The sequence below is a fragment of the Colius striatus genome, chromosome 1, assembly GCF_028858725.1.
Source record: "Colius striatus isolate bColStr4 chromosome 1, bColStr4.1.hap1, whole genome shotgun sequence".
NCBI lineage: Eukaryota > Metazoa > Chordata > Aves > Coliiformes > Coliidae > Colius > Colius striatus.
The window spans coordinates 92,900,359-92,914,855 of record NC_084759.1 but is presented as its reverse complement, the minus strand read 5'-3'; the positions used below and the strand labels follow the sequence as shown (position 1 = coordinate 92,914,855).

The 14,497-nt window shown below is 40.6% G+C and overlaps 1 protein-coding gene across 2 annotated transcripts in view; it reads right to left on the bottom strand.

Moving 5' to 3' along the window:
- ERG (ETS transcription factor ERG) overlaps positions 1–14,497 on the bottom strand; it is a 146,710-nt gene that overhangs the window by 127,192 nt on the left and 5,021 nt on the right. The window lies entirely within an intron of this gene.

Sequence of the window (14,497 nt, the reverse complement as noted above, 5' to 3'; positions counted from 1 at the left end):
TTTCCATGTCAGCAAGAAGCACAGGCAACTGCTTCCAAGTAGTGATTTTGGCCACTTGGTGAAGACAGGAAAAAGCACACATTTTCAAAAATGCTCAGCACACATCTGCTGAAGGTAAGACTCAAAAGCACACAAGGAATATCTAAACTCATTAATTACTTTGAAACTGTGCTTCAATCTAGCTGTATTTTTTCTTGCATTTGACACAGAACAAATCAAGAAATAGTTTACCAGCAAAGCACACAAACTCAGGCTGATACATACACCCTTAAACACACAGTCTTTGTACCTATAAACAACCTGAAGAAGCTGAAATAGTGACAGAACATAAGACTATCATCTGGTCCTGCTTTCCCGAATATGTGCTACACATTTCTTCCAGTTCTTCTGGCTAGCACCTTGATATAAAAAGCAGTAAGTTCTCAAAGACATCTGAAAATTGGACATTCTTTCTGAGACTTTTCTTTTTAATGGCTATGATGCAGCTCAGTTTTCCAGGCTCTCTCCAGCTGTTTGGAGCATGAGACATCCAAAGTGATTGCTGATGGCAGTGGAAAAGGAGGATGGATGTCCAGTGAACTTCTGCAGCAAAGGCTAATTGTGACAAATCTCTGGAAAACACCCTTCAAACAGCTGGGAGGTCAAAGGGAAACATCTTGATCTGTGACCACCAAGTCACTTTTGGAGCTACCAGCATGCCTGGTGCATTGGCTGCAGCAGATACACTCAGAAATCAACTGAGCTGATGGTATCTTTTTGCTTGATATTTACCAGCATGGAAGAGTGTCCATGTGGCATCGTCTGCATCTGGCTCCCTTGTATATTGAGGTCTTGCTTTGATGAGATCTGTATGGATGGTTTCTACATGGTATGAAAACAAAATGGTGTCATAAAGTCCACACAAATTTATGTTGCAAGGGGGAATTACCTCCCTTGAAATTCCTGTTCTTGCAGTTCCCTCTGCCTGAGACTTTCTCTCTTCTGCTTGTCTTGTGGAAGCCATGTGAATGAAAATAAAACAGGGGACTTTGTCAAGAACAGGACTAGATAGTTAATCAGCTAAATAAATGAACCTTTAAAACTCATATAACCTTGCAGCACATAAAGTAAAACTGCACTGGTGGTGACAGTTAATTCTAACTACTCCCTGCCAAAGTTTCGTTCTGGGTATGAATACATAGGTTGTCCAAAGGAGGAGCATATGCCCCTTCTTTCCTAATTTTGAGACAGTTATTTCAATGTACACAGTTCAAGACAAATCAGATGTTAAAGGAGATATTTATGATCTCCAGAACTCAATAAACTGCATTTACACTTACAGTACTTGGCTCTTTCTGGGCTGAAAAGACCATAAGACCTCATATATAGTTGAATAAATAAATGAGTAGATGAAATTTAGTAACAGGAGCTCTTGTGACTCATAGGAGTCTTTGGAAAAATCCCCACTAATCTATTAATAATAAAGAATCTGTAATGCTAAAATTGCAAACCCCAGCACGTCCCCTCTTCTTAGCATACCAGAGACTTTTTTTTTCTGGTAACAGTAGCATATTCAAGACAGCAAAGGCTTGATACAAGCCTAGCTCCAATTCTGAAGCCGGATACCTGGAATTAAATGCAAGATATGAGATATTCAGCAAAATTCTCAGCTCAATGTAAAAAAAAATAATATTTTTAAATGAGATAAGTATGTGAAAGTGCCCAGTACAATCAATCAGTGTGGAATTCCTAGTATTACTGAACCGGGTATCAAATTCTTTTCATTTTTTGCTGCTCCTAAATTAGAAATTCAGAGTATAACAAACATGCACTGAAGTGCAGAAGATGTTGGATAGGGGAGCTGGAACCTCTGGCACAGATTAAGGTGTTGCTGGTAGTCTGACACCAAACATTAAACTAGGCCATAATTTACAGTATTGACAATTTACGTACCATGATTAGGCTCCAGAATTATACCCCATGGATAAATGCTCCCAGTGCTCTCTGCTTTGAATATTTTTTTTCTCCATGCTGCCTACAGATACACAGATGTGACCGAGTCACTTGGATTACATTTCAGGTTTTCTTTATACGCACTGTGTCTAGATATCTAAAGTTTTGATTGTGCAACACAATTCTGCTACAAGGGGTCATTTCCGGATACAACTACATATCCAGCAGCAGTTCACAGAGCTCTGTACCCTGGGTACTGTCACTCTTGCACTTAACTTCAGTATAGAAAGCACATAAATGATTTCCTACTTTCTATCTGATCTTTATTTCTGAGCACTGATGTGAGCATCACTTCTTTTATGTCCAGGTTCCTAAACTGGATGAATAACACAATTGGAAAATACATATAGTATTTGATAATCTCCCCACATAGAGTCAAAGTACAATAAAGAAAGCTAGGTGGAGAAGATCCACTTAGCAAGGAGACCACAGTGGTTCATGTTTTGTCCTAGTTTTTAAAGCAATGAGACTTGAGATATCAAACTGTGTACATATAAGAGTATTTCTTGACCTTTTTTCCATCAGCTTAGGAATCATCACCAGGTTTTCCCCAAATTTAACAGGTGGTTAATAGACTTGAAAATACTACATTGCATAAACACTGATGGAAGCAGTTAGGTGAAGCAGGAAAATACTGTTAGTGTCTCCACCGAGGGGACAGCAAAAAAGCCTTCATTGGACATCAAAGAATCCACACAGGACAGCACCAATGAAGGCTGATTCATTTCTTATCTCCCAGACTGTTGGTATCTGTGGATCAGAATCACCCAAAAAAATGAATTTGCCCATCTGAACAGAATGGCCCCTTTCTGTGCTCACAATCCCTTCCATCAGCAAGGCCAGGTGCTTCCTAAGTGACAAGTTGATGTCATCATCTGAGCGCTACCAGCATGTACTACGGTTGTCCTCAACAGGTTCAGTTGAAGTCTACTTGTGCTAGCCAGCTGATGGAACAACAAAGCTGGATCTCAGAGGAAAGTGCCCAGTCCAGCATATGTATTATGTCAGTTTGAAAAGCAGAGTTTGCTCCTTCAATGTGAGACCTCTTAGCACTATGCTTCCCTTTTGCAAATACTTGTAAGTTTATCTGCACCATGTATCAATTAAACTTCCTATCACCATACTCTGGAGATGAAAAAGTCCCTTGCCAACTACCACATACCTTCCTGATTTGACACTGAGTTGTTATGACATAATTGATTTATTCAGGCAGGAAACACATTCAGAACAATAGTGCTTTGAGGAGGTATGAGATGTACTCTGGTACCTCTACAGCACCCAAATCTGTGATTTGGATGAGCAAGAAATTTTACCAGGTCAACTACAACAACAAATCTAGCAGAGAGCCTAAGAAAGTGTTACTTTCTCAATATTTTAAGCTCTATTTTTCCTCACAGAGTGACCTCCTGCTCTGGCAGAGGGGTGGACTAGATATTTTGAGATCCCTTCCAACCCTTAAGATTCTGTGATTCTGTGAATTCTACTTAAACCTCAGTGACAGAAGTGCTTCACATTGAATGCAAGTGCCCTTTTGACCAAAGACCAAGGCACTTATATGCAGATAGTTACATCCTATTTGCAGGATAAACCTACTTTCTATGACAAATGTATTTATTTTTTCTCAGTAAAGTTTATGAAGAAAAATACTCAGCTAAGGGTCAAGAATCTTTAGTGAGACTGTACATGAAATAAATGCTTCTCTGTGAGAATATGGTAAGCAGAAAAAATTATCACTATTTGCAGCTAAATAATATATTTGTATTTATACACAAAGGGAAAGAAAGCATTTATATTCAAAGAAAGTGAAATATTTTTAGCTTACACAGAACTGCATTAGCTCTATTAATACAGGGTTTTTCTTTTAAATGGGAATTACACAACAACTAATTTTAAAGTATTAATGTTTTAGTGGTGGCAGGCAGGTTAACATTCTTCCTAATCCACAGGGTAACAAAATTTTGACAAAAGAATAAATTACAGATGTCTACTTTTCAGTCTTAAAAAAAACACCAAACACATTTGAGCAACTAATAGCCAGAGAGAATTATGACCAAATGCCACATATTAAAAAGTTCTCCACATGTGGCACAAAAAGAAACAGTCAATTCACTGCAATTGTCTGCTTAACAGGTTGAGCCTCTATCCAACTGGTAGCAATCAGGCAGGACACTAGAGTGGGCAGGAAATCTAAAATTAGGTTTTACTACCTATAATGGAGGATTTATGGGATAATTTAATTGGCAGTCTTGGGACTGGAACCAAAGGTGGAGGAACAAAAACGTCCTTCTGGATATATTCTATGACCCCTTCCTGTAGTGGGCTGAAAAATAGAAGTACTAGGGAAATAACCTGGAGATACTATATCCCCTTTCTAGTGCTAAGTAGGCGATGCATTAATGTGTTTGTGGGTATGGGGGTAGAGGGTTAACCAGAGATAATAGGAAGTCATGCAATGATATCAACTGATTTTTCTTCATTTTAGGGGAAGGTCCTATGAATTGATTCCAGTAGAGAAACATGTCTCAAACTACTTAAGGCATAGTAAACAGTCCAAGAGTAAACAGAAGGCTGTAATTCGCTCTGATACTCTTCTGTCATCACAGAGCATGAAAGCACAGCACAAACAGTTTACTCACTGCAGCAGATTGAACTCACAACTTTCTATTCACTGGCCCCAGGAGAGCCATTGCCTTCCGCAATATTTGCTGAGGCATCTGTACTTTTGTCTCTCCATGGTGCTTCTATGCTTATACAGATCTTTTAAAGTCAAACTTCAGTGATGTAAGAAGAACTTTATTACCTTCTCTCCCTTCACCATGAGAGCTTTGAAAGGGTTAACATTTAGTGCTCTGCTGGCTGAAACGCTATGCAGCTGACCAGGGAGTGACAAGATCCCCTTCTCCATGCTCATGTGCGTTCCACCCATATTAGCACATGCTACCAATACATTTTCCATGGCTTACTGTATTTATGAGATGGGCTCCATGACAGCTTGAGGGGTTCAGAGAAGAGCAAGGAACACCACCCACTATCACCTAGTGAGAGAAGATGTGCTTCCAGTGCTGCTGTCAGGTTTTGCCACGGCTCCTTGCTATAAAGTCCTTGAACAACATGGATCCCCAACTCTGCAACCAACATGGATGCAGGAAACAGACCTACATCAGTAGGGGGGAGCAACAGTCCTGTGAATCCCTTATTAAGCAGATCTTCTAAATCTTTTTAATGCCATGACCAAATTTGCTCAAAGTTTCACAGTCTCTTGCTGAAATTCCTTTTGTTTTGGTTTGGTTTTTTTTCCTTTTGGCAAATCTCATATTCTTTTAAAATGGCATTCACTCATCTCTACTTCCAACTACCAGAGCCAAGGGTTACCCATTCCAAAGCTTTCTGAAGACATTCTAGTATTTGACAAATGCCTTTAGCTCTAAAATTCATGCAGTCGTATTCTATTCAATGGTGACAAGTTTTGGGAAGATGACAGGAGAATATGCTTAGTATTATTACTTCCAGCTTATCACTGTCAATGTCAAAAGGAAATGTAAACAATCAAGTCAGTATAACAATCCTTGGTTATTATTCTTAGAATAGCAATGACATCAAGTTATAAGCTATCATAAATTTTAAAAATGCATGCCCATTTATATAAGAAAGTGACATTCAGGACTAGACTGAAAAATTCCAAGGCTGTCTCAAGAATTTTTCTCTCAGCACATTTCAAACTTCACTGGTATGATATGAAAAAATCGCAGAAACAAGGGAAAATTAACAAGATTCCAACAAATCAATCTTTGCAAGAGCTCTGCTGATAGCCAGTAAGTCTACTGTAAAATCATGCAGGCCATTTGGAAATCAGCCCATTGAGAAGGCTATAACATCTCCAAAAAAGGTGTTTAAGTAAATCTAAGTGTGGCAGTTTCAAGTACCAACTGGCATTTTTATCATTTTGCTTTTTTCTCATCACTCCTGATTTTTGAAGGCTTGCACAAATCATCCTCTATGTCTTGCTTTTTATATTGTTCCCCAAATTTTGTTTCGACCAAATGTGAAAAGTACTACTGCCAACACCAAGGAAAAGTTTTTGAAGCTTTTAGGCTGCTCACGCTCCTTCACCAAGAGAACCACTACACAGTCTGACACAGACAGACGTACAAGTCGTTGTTATAAAAAGTATATTATTGAAAGGTCAAGTCAGTATCTTTTCATGACACTGAAAATTTCCCTTTTGGTAGATTAATTTACTTTATATTTCAAATTTTATTTGAAGTTTACTTCATATTTTAAAGGTTTCTTCCATTAACTTCCTTTTTTATTTTTCCCCAGCTAACATTTTTTGCCTTTGGGGACAACATAAATATACTGAAGTAAAGAAGAAAACCTTTGTGTCTCTCTGTTGCCTAAACTTAAAACACGTGAAAAGTTTCTAGACCTGGACAGACACGGGGTGTGGTGCATCACACTCTCCTTCATGCAAATGCAGCCCACATCTGCGAGTAAGTTGCCTTTTCATGGAAATACTATTCAGAGAGCATTTCCATAAAAATTCACCCTGGCGCTGTTCTGTTTCTCTTGTCATTTGCCCAGCTGTGTTCCTTCCTTGATTGATTTTCATTTTGAATAAGGCACAACAGTCATTTTCCTGGGGGGAGCTGGGGAAACTTTCCATTTTTACGTAAAAGCAGACACTGTAGTCAATATAACAGGGCTGCATGAAGCATCAATAAAACCCAGTGCAGTTGTATTTACAATCAGAGATGGTCTGAGAAAATACTTCAACCTCCAGCTGCCCTTACTAAAGACAAGGCTAGAATACAGTGTTCTGTGTCCCAAACTTAGCTTTCTCAGGAAGAAACACCAGGTCTCCTCAAAGGTTTAATTTAGTCCTGGCTAAGGTCAATGTAAGTCCTTCCACTAACCTGAATAGGAGGTAAGGTCCAGCCTAGCTTGCCCAGGGGAAAAAGGGGCACAGAAGAAGTAGAAAGGGTCATCCTCAAACACAAGAACAGCTGGCCCAGATAGACAAATTAAAAGAGGTCGTATCACTGCAACTGACGCTGGTCCTCAGCCACCAAGCCGCAGCAATGCCTTGAGGCACTAAGAGGCACCTCTCAGACCCAGTATCCTCTATTTCCTGTAATAGCACACTGAGCTGGGGCTGAAATTTAACCATTTCTAAAAAACTTAGCTACTCCTGCAGCAGGCAATGCAGAAAAGATCCTGGAATGTCTTCATGTACTATAACCAGGCAAAGGCAAAACAAACAGTCTTCCCTATCCAGGTGAGGATCCCAAAGCCAGGCTGGAAGGCAGAGGCTCTGCCCGCACTGTTCCCAGGGGGAGGCTGAGCCAGTGCCGCACCACGGTGCCTAGACAGGGACACCCAGTGCCACAGCAGAGCAGGCCCCAGCACTTCCCCTCAGCCACAGCCACCAAGCCCCGCGTTGCCATCCTCTCGTGTCTTCAAAGTGCATTTCAACCAGGCTTCCCAAATACAAACACTAAATTATTATTTTAAATGATGGGTTTCGTATTTTCTGAAGCGTTTGCCCTACACTGAGGCTGAAAATGGACCGTCTGTGGTCTCTTTTACGAAGTTGTTTTTATCCTTTCAGAACCAAAGTGGTAAACCACTAATGGCATAAGCATTTTTCTCATTATCAGTTACAACGTTAATGACTCTTATTTAGGCAAGTAGTATTTTAAAACCTTTCAGGAGTGCACGTTCAGTTATTAGACCTCAGATTGTTTATTGCGTCTTCTCTTCAAAAAGTTCTTTTAGAGTGTTAAATGGAAGAGGACATTTCAAGACTAGGCAGTGATTCGTGTCCATAAATGCTTTTAGGAACTTGTTGCTCCACTGCCTTAGAACTGACTCATTTTCAAAATCCCTTGTCAGAAAGTTCAATGCACTCGGTGCCCAGTTTTAACTGTAAATAGATTCGTGTTCAATTAAAATCGTGGTCTAGCAGCCGAAGCAAAGGCAGACTTTAATCCCTGTGCTAGTATTGAGCTCTGCTTTGTAGTCTTGGTGCAAATTACTCAGCTCACTCTTAGAAAACATTAGCAGAAACAAAGCATTTCAAATTTGTTTGCCCTAACCCTCCAGCCGCAACACGGTATTAAGTCATATTTCCATCTCCAGGAGTCCAGAGCCACCCAGACACAGACCAGCACAGGCCACAGAGGTTATTTTCACACAAAGAGCACAAGGGAATTTTGCTGGCTTTACTTTTTTCCTCAAGCCCCACCCCATTGCTAGCACAGAGGAACACAGAGTCACCATCACAGCTACTAAACGGCACTAGAGGAGAAGCATCCAGGGTCAGAATGGGGATGGGCAAGTTTAAGAAAGGTAAAAAGTCAAGCATATAGGCTCTGGCACAAGAAAATCAAAGCACATTCATAAAAAACCAGCCCAACGTTTTGAAATGTATTGAGCACGTATTACAAAGTGGTTGCCAAAGAGTTGCTGTCATCTCCAGGAAAAGCAAGCATGCCACAGATATTTCCTGTGCACGCTGATCCTGGGGGAACAGTAAAAGCTGGTTATTGCACAGACCTACTCTAAGCATTCTCACTTTCATAATGCACGAGTGTTTTCTCACTGCATCCATTTTTGCTCAAATCCATTGGTGGGCAGCATACCTAACTCAGCTTTTGTTTAAGTTCTTATGTTCTTCCAAGATAATTGGCCCTATGGGACTTTAATCTAAATGGAGTGTATCTTTGTAGGGACCTCGTAGAGGTATTTCTAATGTTTAATGGTCTCCTGAATTACTACTTTCCTCCCACTGTGAAGGAAATGGGCTCGCCGCCGTCCGTTTCGCCGTAGCACTCATTACCGTGAGCAACATGTATGTAGGAGCAGCATCCCTTAGCCCATCCTGTGCTTCAAAAACACAAGAAGGAAGAGGCAGTCAACCTCTTTAACAAAGAAAGACTTTCTCCGCATCAATGTGATCAAGAAGAGGTTCCCCTCACGTGCAATTACTCAAGATCCATCCATCTGGGCTCACGCTGGGGGACTAAGGCAATTATATTCCAGCATAGCTTGCTGACTCAAGGCAACTTGCTGACACGGGCACATACCTGCCAGCGATGTGGGAATGGGAATCTGTCTATGTGAGGTTATTTCTGCCTTTCTTGTGTAGTCATTTCTCAGACCACTTTCTAATGTCTTCCAGACCACCAGCAGCACTGAGACCATATGTGGAGTAACACCACTGTAGACTAACTGGTTAATGAGTTATTCTCACAGTCTGCAATAAGGCTCCCCTTAAGAGCTGGTAGACATCTCATTGCCTGCCAGCAGGCATAGCTGAGAACGAGCTCTCAACTGCTGTCAATACCTAATTTAAAATGCTTGTAATTATAGCTGTACAACAGTAACATTTTGTTTACCTAAAAGCTAAGTTCCTCATTCATTCATTCATTCTCTATGCCGCTGGCAAACCACTGCCAGATATGTGCGTGCACGCACACACACACACACACACACAAAATGGGGATATAATCATAAAAACTGCAGGCAGTCCTTCAGTTCGTAGTGGTTAGGAAACACTGGCATATCAAACACTACTGTGAGCTCTGGCACAGCCCCAGCTGCACCCAAGAGCAGTAGGTCCCTCAGCTATGCCTAGTCCCTGGCAGCAGACAAATTAAGGTGCTTTGTCTTTTGAAACTGTTTCAGTGGTGTAAGAGAAAGCACATGGGCTTTCTGAACCCAGACAACTTCTAACCCAGCTCTACTGAAGAAGTGAAGCTTGAAGTTTTCCCTTGGTGGTCTCAGCTCCAAGCTAGACAACACAAGCAAGTCTGAGAAGGGAAGGCTATCTTCACTGCCATTCACCATCAGGTTAGTGACAATCCTGTGCATCTCCCAAGTCTGTTAGGCTTTTCTTCCCCTTTCTGGCCTGCTGAAATCACCTGTCTTCACCACAAGACAAGGAACTGATGTGTAAAAGGTGATGTGCTCTGGCTGTAAATGTCATCATATCTGAAATATCTTTCAAATTGAAAACAGAAAAATTAGGTTTCCCCTGCAATAAGAAGCTACTGGGGCCTGTGCGGAATCAAAACAGGAGACCCTGACAGCAAATCGTCACTGACTTCTTCCTGCCAAGGAAGTGAGAGGAGGCCAGAGATGGAGCAGGAGGGAGTCGTGAGATCTACCAGTGTATGACCTATGTTTCCTCCTCTATGAAAGATGAGCCCACACAGAGAAAGTAAAAACTCTCCAAGTTCCGACAAGGGGAATTTTATCAAGAGAAAAAGCGGTGTCTGTTTTCTATGCTAAACACATGGTGCCTTTAAATGCTATAGTAACTGGGGAGAATTAAGAAATCACCACAATGAAAACAATTCCAGGGCTTTCCAGGACCAGTGGAAACATGATGAAGAAACACTTAAGCTGAAGAGCTCAGCACCCTCAGAAGCCAACAGAGAAGCTTCATTCACTTCAGCAAGGTCAAGATTTCCTCCACTGAATGGAAACTCACGAGTTTTCAGACTCTTTCATGGGTTGGTTATTCAGGAATGGAAGAAGATGAGGACTTTATGGGTTGGTGTTTTTTTCCATGTAAAACCAACTGAAAGTGGTAAACAGGTTAAAACAGGCTTGTTTCTTTCTTTTCAAGAGAGCAGTAGTCCGAAGGAGAACAACAGGTCTGACTAACATCACTCGTGGTGGAGTACACCGCTGGTTTTGAGTTTCTGTGCACTACTAGCCACGCTCTACCTTCCTACCAAACCACTAAAGGAAAGGAGAAAAAGAATAAAGAAATGAGAGTTCAAAAACTCAGCATCTCATAATTAAATGCAAGTGACTTTTTGCAAAATGATTTGCCTTGCTAATCCTGTCCATGTGATGCAGATGACAGTTGATATGGATGGGGATCTGGCTGGGGCAGGTCCGCAGCTGGTGCAGAAGAGCTTAGTTCCATCAACCGCACGCAGAGGCTGGGACGGGCACTCAGCCCACTGGTGTGGGGGGTACTGCTGTCTCACATGAGCCCCAGCATTACCACTTCAGGACTCTGGTTGCCAGTGATGATTTGTTTCCTCACAGGTCCATAAACACTCACAGCTTACGTCAATGTGGTTTCGGGCTCATTTTTAGCTTAGGCCACTCACCTCGCACGGTCCAAGAGGAACCCAGAGTTAATGGTCAAAAGGAGTCTCGCTGTGCTTCAGAAGAGACTACTGATCTGAGCTGTACTTCTGTCAGGACACGACGATGCCAGAAACCTGGTGCAGAGAGCTAGCCAGAACTCATCCAACCATTAACAGGCAGGAACTGGGAATCACACTTTTCCACTACAAACAGTAAAACTATCCAAGACCAAATCCCCTCCTCACAAAAATCAAATGCCTTTTTTCTGTTTTTTCCTGGTGTTAAACATATGTTACATATGCCTTACAAAACTTGCACACAATTTATCCAGTTTCGAAGCAGGGGCTGAAATGCAGCAAATATCCATGCTCTCACTCCTATTTCTGCTTTCCAAGAGAAGTGCCAGAGAAAGTATTCTATTTTTGTAAGAGTTTAAAGGGCATGGTCAAAAAAAGTGACTATGTAAAAATGGCACCTTTTCATCCAGCAGATCTGTTCCCAGTGAGTATTCTGAGTCATGTCTGCTTACTTTAGTGACCAAAATAGATTTTTACTACTTCTCACTCCTCTGTAGTCCTGTGGAACCAACACGGCAAAGCGGGAGTTATATAAATCCTACCTTGGACCAAAACCCATTAGGACTTGTTAACTAAGTATGAGGGGCAGAAGCAAGGGTTAGATGAGCCCCTGTGGGTGGCTGAGAGGGTAGAGCTGCTGCCCACCAGTTCCTCTGTCCTGTGCCAGGCAGATCACATCACACAGAGTAGTGTTTGCTGAGAGTGAGAGAAGAGGAGGATAGCTCTAATTCCCTTATCCTCAGCTACTGCGCCCTTCACCAAATCTAACCACCCTAACCACCCTATCACACATTATTGCTCCACAGACCAACCACAGACTTTGCTCCTGGGGCTCACAGTTATTTACAACTGTCTTTCCCGTAAACTGACATAGAAATCACAAGCAAATAACAAAACATAAAGCTCACTCCTCCCTCCCACTCCCTCGCAAAGCTATTTTGCAAGAGAGACTGCTACTTCAGAGGTAAGCTGAGCTCATTGCAGGGACAACTTTCATGTCAAGATACTGACTGGAGGCAAAAAATTGCTCCTGTGCCTGCGGCGAGGTACAAAGCTTACAGCCTCTCTAATGCAACCTTTCCACAGCTGTACTTGGAGAGATTTAAAGAACAGAGCTGGGGACAGTTGTTAAAAACCTTTTGTGTAGGATAAGATATTGGATCAAGTTTGAGGTTTGTTTCCTTTTTTTAAAAAAGTATTACTATATCCTTCAGAAGCAGAACAGAACCTTAACAGAAAAACAGCGGTGTTTATCCATTTCTACCATCAGCTAATGACAAAGAAAAAAAAGATGACTATTGTTTTCATCTTTCAGTTTTTTCAATGAAGTTAAGAGAGACGGCAGAGCAGAAAGCAGAAAGTGCAAAAAGGCTTTTAATTCTTATTTCTTATGTTCCTAATAACAGTGATAAAACTGAACAGCAAAAAGGTAGTTTGACAGTAAAAACTAAACTATCATGTACTGGATCAACTTTAAAATGAAAATACTAAATAAGCAATACGATTAATTCCCAGTCAGACTGTAAAAAAATCCATCTCATTTCTCTGCTGCACTTTTACTTACTTTTTTTTTCTTCAGTCTCCCTAAGATCTGAGCTGGGGCCTGGAACAGTCCCTGGATATAGAATTCAGTGCACTCAATGCCAGCCATTTGAAAAAGAAGATACCTAGCCCTGAAGCTCCAAGTCCTACCCAAATTGATGGACAGAAGCTGCATCTTCAGCAGCTTTCCCGAACTGATGTAGTTGTCCCAGATTGGCAAAGACTAATCTGATTAATCTCTTTGGCTGATGAGGGAACTTGCCCAATTGCTTTCAAGGAGATGTTTGATCCTCAGATGGCTACAGCTAAATAAGGTGCATTCTATCCTAAAACCAGTTTTCAGTCTCATCACATAGAACTGACTTCTCTGCATAGAAGAACCAAGATGTCAAGTTCAGATTTCTCCATGCTCTTCAAGAGTGCGAGGAATTGCTTCACTGAAAGAAAGTCTTGGTTTTGCCTACCAAGAAGGTGCTGTTTGTGGTTTCAGAATGTTGACATATATATTGGTGACAGACAATTTGGCTTGCCTTAATTTCAAGAGATACAAAGCATGTTATGGATTGTTTGCAAGAAATACATAAAAATACCAGATAACTTATAAATGTAGCAAAGGAATGAAGAGCACTAGTCCAAATTCCCAACTTCACAATCTGGGTTAAATCTAATGAAATTCAAGAAAAGGCACAAGATACATACCAGGACCAAACTAGATCTTAATTTGATATTAAATCTTTTATCTTGAATTGACAGTTAATGCTTGATTTTTTCCTTTTTCAAATCTGCTTTTAATGTTACAGGTACAAGCCTGTCAAAAAACACGTACAACAAAACAAACCCAAAATCCTCCACAAGCCTTTGAAGAGCCAACTACAACCAGAACAATCAATGTAAAGGCGGTTCCTTGGAGAGATGATGGAGAACTTTTACCATGTCTGCTTTGCAAGAGTCCTGCAAATCAGCTGCTTTTTCAAGCAGATTTTGAAGTTTGGTCTCAGTGCATGTTGTAATGCAACATACTAGTGTTACTTTAGTAGTTTACTATAAATCCTTTGTGTATAATTTGTGAATTCTGTAGAGAGCAGTCTATTTTATAAACAGCACTTTAAAACACCATGTTTAAATTTATTGCAAAGTTTATTCAGATTTGACAAAGCCTCCTCAGAAAAATGAATTTCACTCAGATGACTTTCCCTCTGCGTAACTATTAGACCTTTTTCCTTATAAAGCTTTCTCTTTAATTACCTAGAAATATATAAACTGTGATATAAAATGCAATTTGTCAAAAGTGAATTGTTTGATTGTCATGTTTTACTTTGTGTTCTCCTTTAACGAGAGGAATTTACAGAAAAAGACATATTGTGCAATTTGCTAAATCCATATGACTTTTACATATACATTTACTTGCCCCAAAACAAATCACACAGTAACTGCACACAGCATAGCTACTGAATATCAAAAAGTATGTGACCTCCTGAAAAAGTCTGCTTCAGTCAAATCAGGTCAAATATACTGTGTACATCCATTATTAATAAGCTAAAAATAAAGTAATAAACTCAACGCAAGGCCAGAAGGTATTATGAAAAGCACAAACTGGTAAGCCTACATGACTTACAAATTAGAAGAAATCAATCAGATTTTGCAAAACATTTTGTAGTAAGTAGTTTACAGGGCAGCAAGCTGCTAGACCTAAGCCACCGCTTCCAGCACTAGAAACATGGGAAAGCCCTGAGCAGTTAATAAATCAGTGCATATTCAATAACAGCATAGTATTAGCA